The following is an 8,614-nucleotide window of genomic DNA, read 5'->3' on the forward strand; positions in this document are numbered from 1 at the left end:
TTTCAATGTACGAAGAGTTCGTGACGTGGGAGTTTGTTCGAGAGGAAAACATTGAAGACTATCTTCAAGGGCTAGTCTTCTTCCTTTTTCCTCTATAAAATATCCTCGTAAATTTATGTTTATTCTGTTAGGTTGTTTTCTCTGTTTTTCATGAATTTCCAACACGAATTTCGAAAGTACATGCATTCACGCTCCTCGTTAAGGAATTCGATTCTTTCAGAATTCAAGATGACTATTTTCTTCATGTGGGTATTGTGGAACCATAAAAATGATATTCTTAGTAAGGCAAACATTGACTTGAACCATATATATTATGTGATTAGGAAACATTGTGTTATCAATGTTAAAAATGTTATCATTGTGTTATCAATGTCTTAGGGAACGAACTTTTGTGCATGCTCTTATCAATGTTCTTCCTTCAACCTTGGAAGAGATGTTTATTTGGCAGACTTCTTATTTGTCCAATTGGATTTCCCCTGTGGTGTTTGAAGAGGTTGATGTACTGGCTTTTATGTGGTTTACTCATATATTTTTTTTTATTATTATTATTACAACAAAAACAGATGAACCAAAGTAAAAATACAATAAAATAAAATTTAAATCTAAAATTTTATTATTTTTTGAAAATTTTCAAAATGTTAAACTATTTATAGAAATGGTAAAAAAACATTAATAGACTTTTATCAACCTCTATTAAAGACATTAAAATTGTGCTATTTTTATAAATAATTTTTCTTACTTTGAAAATTTCCTTTATTTTTTTCTTGTATAATAAAAATAAAAATGTTAGCATTGTTTATTCTTTATTCATCGTTTAGATATTGTGAACTTTTCAGAACGCTGTTATGCTGAGGCGGCCACGCGCCAGGGAGAGCTTGGTAAGGTGTGGTTGTAGGCGCGTGGTTTAACACCCATTTAGAGACCACATTCCCCGGGGCCCTAAAGGCTGACACGTGGTACGGTACTTTTTGGTAATTTTTCAATTGGTAGGAAATTAATCGCAAATTATTATTAATTTTCAACGGAACAGGTTTGCAACCACGTACACATACAAGACTTTTATTTATTTTCTTCTCCATTTTTTAATTTTTCCGCTGCACAATTAAAAAGGTAATTTTACAGCTCAAAATAAGAATTGAACTTTACAGTCTTGTTCCAGCATTTTCGTAAACATAAAGTTAAATTTTAAAAAGAACGAAAATAAATAAAGCCAATAAATTTCAATAATTTATATTCCAAGATTGCTATCATTTGAGGGTAAAAATGTAAAATTATGTATTGTGTCATTAATGTGGATAAAATGTCCCAATAAACAATTAAAGAAAAATTATATTTTTAATCGCTAAATTTGGACAATACGTACATTTACTAAATTAGAGATTCTAAGAATAGATTTAAAATGTTTTTGGAGTATTTTTTTTATTATTTTAAATAATTATATTATTTCTCAAATTTAATAATATTAAAAAATTATATAGTTCTCTCTTCTCATTTTCTTTCCTCTCTCCTCCGTCCACCCTTCTTCTTCCTCTAGAATTATGTTAGGGATGATAAAATTTCCTACGTAGTCAGGTCCTTGCGTCCAATTAGTATAAAGAGTTCTCAACTTGACTGCATACGCGGATCAAACCAAGGATTTAAATCAAGGAATTCCCAATCCCCAAACGAAGATTCCTCGACCCCAACCTCAACTCTCCAAAACAAAAAATGAGGAGAAGGAAATGGAGATGGGAAAGGCATCGAGACTCTAACCTACCCTATTGTCATCTTTAATTGGTAACCTTTTAATATACTTATACTAACCCTTTTTGGAAATCATGCATTTTTAATTCAAGTTTCTTGCTTGAATTGATTGGTTAAAGATGGTTTTTTAGGAGTTAATAAACCAGGTTAATACTCCTAGAATTTTGGCTAAATAAATCAACAAAAAAAATGGGTCTATCTTGTAAATTTGAGGAGCACAACGACGCACAACGATAACACGAATATGGATAAAATATAATATAATAATAAATACATATAATAATAATATATAATAAAATAAATAGATATTAAAATAAATAAAACATAATATATAAATAAAAATAAATTAACAAAATATAAAATAAGAAATTTCTCTAAATTCTCTATTTTCTCCAATTTTCATAGACTTTGTCCAATGTGTGTCTTCTAAAACCTACCAAATGTCACTATTTATAGGCAATTTGGCAAGTAGGAGGTGGATTATATGGACACTAATAATGTATAATGTTGAGACATATGAACAACACTTTGAAAAATAGAAGCATGACACATAGTCCACACTAAGCATGAGCATCTAATGAGTATTTATTAACATAATATTTATAATACTCTCCTTTAGATGCTCATTATATACATGAAATATGTCTCATTAAAACCTTACTAGGAAAAAACCCAATGCGAAAAAAATCCTAGTGAAGGGAAAAGAGTATATATTTCATATAATTTATACTCCTAAAAAGTATATTTACTTCCCCTCATGGAAACATCACTTTAGACCTCTGAGTCGCTGCATTCCAATGTTGCGCACTAATTTTTCAAAGATTCTGGTAGGTAATGCCTTTGTAAATAAGTCTGTCAGGTTATCCTTAGAACAAATTTGTTGTACAATGATGTCGCCATTTTCTTCAAGATTATGAGTGTAGAAAAGCTTTGGTGAAATATGATTTGTTCTATCTCCTTTAATATATCCTCATTTGATTTGGGATATGCATGTTGTGTTATCTTCGTATAATATTGTTGGAAGATTTTTATTAGAAGACAAACCACATGTTTCATGAATATGTTGAGTCATTGACCTTAGCCATATACATTCTTGACTAGCCTCGTGAATTGCAAGAATTTCAGCATGATTTGAGGAAGTAGTCGTTATGGTCTGTTCATTGATCGCCACAATACAACAGTTCCTTCATATGTGAATAGATAACCTGTTTGAGATTTAGCTTTGTGTGGATCAGATAAATATCCAAAATCTGCATAACCAACTAGATCAAAATTTGATTTATTTGAATAAAACAAACCCATATCAATCGTTCCTCAGAGATAACGAAATATATGCTTAGTTCCATTCCAATGTATTTTTGTTGGAGAAGAACTATATCTTGCTAATAAATTTAGTGAAAATGCAATATTTGGTCTTGTATTATTAGCAAGATATATAAGTGTACCAATTGCACTAAGATATGGTACTTCAAGACCAAGAAGTTTTTCATTATCATCTCGAGGTTGAAATATATCTTTCCTCACATCTAATGAGCGAACTTCCATCGGAATGTTCGATGGATGTACTTTGTCCATATAACACTTCCTCTTCTTCTTTTTCCTCCTTCTCTTTTTCTTCCTTCATCTTTGATTGAAACCATCTTTTGTAAATTGTAGTTGGATCAATAAAAGAAGAAAAAGATGATGAAGGAAGCAAAACTGCATACTATTAAAAATATTATGATAATAGATGTCTATTAGATGCTCATGCTTAGTGTCCACTGATCATGTGTTATGCTCCCATTTCCCAAAGTGTTGTATCTCAACATTACACATTATTAGTGTCCATGTAATCCATCACCTACTTGCCAAATTGCCATTGCCTATAAATAGTGGCATTTTGTGGGTTTTGGAAGACACACATTAGGCAAAGTCCATGAAAATTGGGGAAAGTGGAGGATTTAGAGAAATTCTTTATTTTATATTTTGTTAATTTATTTCTATATTATATTATTTTTATTTTAATATCTATTTATTTATTATATTTTATTATTATATTTATTTATTATTATATTATATTTTCTCCATATACGAATTCTCGTTGTGCGTCGTTGTGCTCCTCAAATTTACAACACATTATTAGCACGAGTTTCTTTCATTTCCCGAGCTGAAGGTAGGTCCTAAAGGTATATTGATTTTTCCTTTTTCGTTATAATCAATAAATTAAATATTGTTTTATATATTGATATATATATTAAATTTCTAGTATAAATATAATATTTTGTAGTAATGTTACTATGAAAAATATTATGAAATTAGAATTTGTAGCATTTGATATTAATGGTAATAATTATTTATCATTAGTGCATGATGCCAAAATACATTTGGATGCCAAAATACATTTGGATGCCATAAAAATGTGATCATCAGAAAACAATTTTAATTTCTAAAGCTCGTCGTAAATAGATGCACTTGAGACTCCAAAATTTTAAGTCAATATGTTATAAGACATTTTTCTACATTTCGAATATACTCCTGCAGTAGCAATATCGAGAGAAATATTTTAAAAGTATTCCGCACTCATCTTATGTCTTCTCGTGGCTGAATAAAATAACAAGTTATTAATTAATATATATATATAAATTTTAGCCACCTAGAGCACCAACATTCTGTAAAGTGAATATTGTAGATTTTCATAACCGTGGATGAAAAATCATGATTCTCGATCAACTAGAACAACAACATTCCTTGAAGTGAATGTTGTGAATTATAATATAATCGTGTTCGAGGTCGTGACCATGGTAGAGGAAGAAATAATTATTATTTTCACGGTGATCGTTCTAATCATTCAAATTTCAAAAGAACCACATAAAATGATGATCACAAAGGAAAACACCGCAAGATAAGAGTTCAAAAAGTGTTGAAAATAAATACTTCTAATGCGAAAAGACTAGGCATTGGTCACGTCCCTATCGTACTTTAAAATACTTAGTTGATCTCTATCAAGCTTCCCTGAAGAAAAAAGAGAAAAATGTGAAAACGAATTTTGCATATCAGGATAATGACATATTTGACTAATCCCATATGAAAAATTTGGATATAACAAACTTCTTTGAATCTCCTGAAGAGAAAATCGACAGAATCGATGGAACATCAAGTGTTTTGATTTTGAAAATATATTGATTTAATGTTGTTTTTTTATTCATCTCTATATATTTTTTTATTCTCTCAGTAGATGTTAACCTTTGTATATTCTAAATGTTGTTTTTCTTATTATAATTATTTTTTTTATTGAAGAAACCTGGATCATTTTCATATGTTGGATGACTAAAAAATGAGTAAAGAAGATCTACATTTGGCAGACAGTGCAACTACACATATAATACTTACAAGTAGAAAATATTTTTCAAAACTGACAATGCTGGAAGCAAAAGTCAATACAATATCAAGTTATGCAAACTTGATTGAAGGATTTGAAAAAGAAAATATTATTTTTCCTAGAGAAACAAAATTTACAATTGACAATACACTGTTATCTAGTCAATCGAAGAGAAATCTACTTAGTTTTAAAGATATACGTTGCAATGGTTATCATACTGAGACTAATAGAAAGAATAATATGGAGTATCTTTATATCATATTTATTGTCTCATATAAAAAAACGTATACTGGAAGAGTTACCTATTTTATTTTATGGATTATATTATACTCATATACGAGTAATTAAAACATATGCAACAATGAACCTAAAGTTCATGAATCCAAACATATTTATAATTTGGCATGACGGATTGGGTCATCCATAATCTATAATAATGAGAAGAATTATTGAGAATTCAAATGGACATCCATTGAAGAGACGTGAGATTCTTCAATTTAATGAATTATCATGTGTTGCTTACTCTTAAGAAAAATTAATAATTAGACCATCACCAGCTAAAGTGGAGATTGAATCACCAACATTTTAAAATGAATTCATGGTGATATATGTGGACCCTATTAACCCACCCAGTAGACCATTTAGATATTTTATGATATTAATAGACGCATCCAGCAGATGATCACACATGTGTTTAATATCAACTCGAAATCTTGCATTTGCAAGATTACTTGGTCAAATAATTAAGTTAAGAGCACAATTTCCTGATTATACGATTAAAACCATTCATTTTGATAATGCTGGTGAATTTACATCCCAAGCTTTTGATAATTATTGTATGTCAATTGGGATAAGGTTGAACATCTTGTAGTTCATGTTCATACACAAAATGGTTTAGTAGAATCATTCATAAAACGTTTGCAATTAATTGCAAGACTATTGCTTATGAGAGCTAAGTTTCCTTCATCTATATGGGACATGCTATTTTGCATGCAGTATCACTTGTATGCATTAGGTCAATAGCTTATCATAAGTACTCGTCATTACAATTAACTTATGGCCATGAGCCAAATATTTCCCAATAGAGATTTTTGGATGTGCAATATATGTTCAAATTGTTGAGGTTAGGAATATATATTGGATATGATTCCCCATCAATTATTAAATAGCTTGAATCCCTGACAGATGATGTATTTATTGCATGATTTGCTGATTGTCATTTTAGTGAGACAAATTTTCCAATCTTAGGGGGAGGAATTAAGAAGTTGGAAAAAGAAATTACATGAAATGCGTCATTATTTTCTTATTTAGATCCCTTTATAGATCAATGTGAATTTGAAGTTCATAAGATAGTTTATTTGCAAATATAGAAAATCAGTTACCAGATACATTTATAGATGCAAAGAAAGTAACTAATCACATATACCAGCTAGAAATGTTCCATAAAAAATTGATATCTCAACACATCAAGTTTTCACTAATGAGTCTGGAACATGCTAGGAGCGTGGTAAACTAGTGGGTTCCAAAGATAAAAATCCTCAAAAAAGAAAAATAATTAATAGTAAAAAAGACTTGATTGAGGATGTAAATACTCATGAAGAAATCTTTGACATGACTAGTGAGGAAGGTGAAATACCTAAAGATAATAATGAGATTTTAATAAACTATGTCATGACAGGAAAAAGATGGAATCGAACTCATGTAATTATTGACAATATTTTCGAGTATAATGTAGCTTTTGATATTATATCTGAAAATGAGGAGCCTGAACCAAAATCTGTTGAAGAATTTCGGCATAGAAAAGACTGGCTTTAGTGGAAAGAAGTAATCGAGGCAGAATTAAACTCATTCTTAAAACGTCAGGTTTTTGGACCAGTAGTCAGAAGGTGTCAAACTTGTGAGATACAAATGAGTATTTGTAAGGAAAAGAAATGAAAACAATGTGGTCACAAGATATAAAGCAAGACTAATTGCACAAGGTTTTTCACAAAGACCTGGTATTGATTATGAGGAGACGTATTATCCGCTGGTGGATGCAATTATATTAAGATATTTAATTGGTGTGACTGTGTATGAAAATATGGACATGCACCTTATGAATGTAGTCACAACATATTTATATGGATCTCTTGATAATGATATTTATATGAGAATCTCAAAAGGATTTAAGGTACCTGAAACATATAAATCAAATTCTCGGAATTGTATTCAATAAAGTTACATAGATCATTATATGGATTGAAACAAAATGTAGTACAATCACTAGAGTGGATATTTGTTGAAAAAATGATATCAAAATAATCCAATATGCCCATGTGTTTTTATAAAAAAATCACACTTAAAATTTGTTATTATAATTGTATATGTTGATGACTCAAATATAATTGGGACTCTTGAAAAGTAATAAAATATTTTAAGAAAAAATTTAAGATGAAAGATTTCGGAAAAATAAAATTTTAACTTGATTTACAACAGTGGAGGAAGGAGAGGGAGGGGAAAGGAAATATAAAGAGGTAGAATATACATTTTTTTAAAAAAATTAATTGTCTAATTTACAACGACATATAATTATTTAAAATAATAAAAAATTTAAACCTATTCATAAAAATGAAACTAAGATCTCATTTCGTTTTTAGTTTTTGAAAATTAGGTTTATAAATACTTCTTCTACTTCTATTTTTACTAATGTTTTAAAAAATCAAGCCAAAATTTGAAGCCTAAAAAAATAGTTTTAGTTTTTTTTTTGGAATTTGACTAAACTCAACTCTTATGCTTAAGAAAAATGCAAACCATTCTAAAAATTGAGAGAAAATATGCTTCATTTTTTTTAAAAAAAAAAAAAGAAAAACAAAATTCTTATCGAATGGGACTTAAAAAAAAAAAAAAAAGTAAAGTTCAAAATACATATTCTTCAGAGTTTGAAAGACTAAAAAAAGTGATTTTCCCACAATTAAAGAAATAATATATAAAACAAAGTAACTAGAACTTTTTCATTTTCATTTGGTTTTATAGTGGGATGTAGAAGTAGTCTCATATTTGATATATATATATATATATATATATATATATATATGATATTTTAACAATCATGTTATATATAAAGTAACTTTAGAATATAGATGAAATAGAATAACGAAACAAAATTGAAAAATCGTCTTGAGCTTCAAAGGGACGTGATAAACAAACAGATTGTCGTTGATATTCACTGAAATTAATACTTACATTCTTGCTTTCAAACGTTTAGAAAGCCATTTTAAATAGATTTTGATTCTATGATCGTTTGGGAAAAAAAAAAGTGTTGAAATGTAGCATGGATCGTAAGCTACATGATAAGACAATTTTTTTAAGATTACAAACTAAAATATAGTTGTTTATTAACATCAAATTTTCGGAGTTGTTTGAACTTCTAAATATATAACATATATTTGTAGTTATTTTTGTATTGATATTTAATATCTAATCTATCGTAGGATAATTATTTAGGATCTATTTGGTAACAATTTTATTTTTAAT

The sequence above is a fragment of the Benincasa hispida genome, chromosome 7, assembly GCF_027475165.1.
Source record: "Benincasa hispida cultivar pf3 chromosome 7, pf3_genome.v1.1, whole genome shotgun sequence".
Classification (NCBI taxonomy): domain Eukaryota; kingdom Viridiplantae; phylum Streptophyta; class Magnoliopsida; order Cucurbitales; family Cucurbitaceae; genus Benincasa; species Benincasa hispida.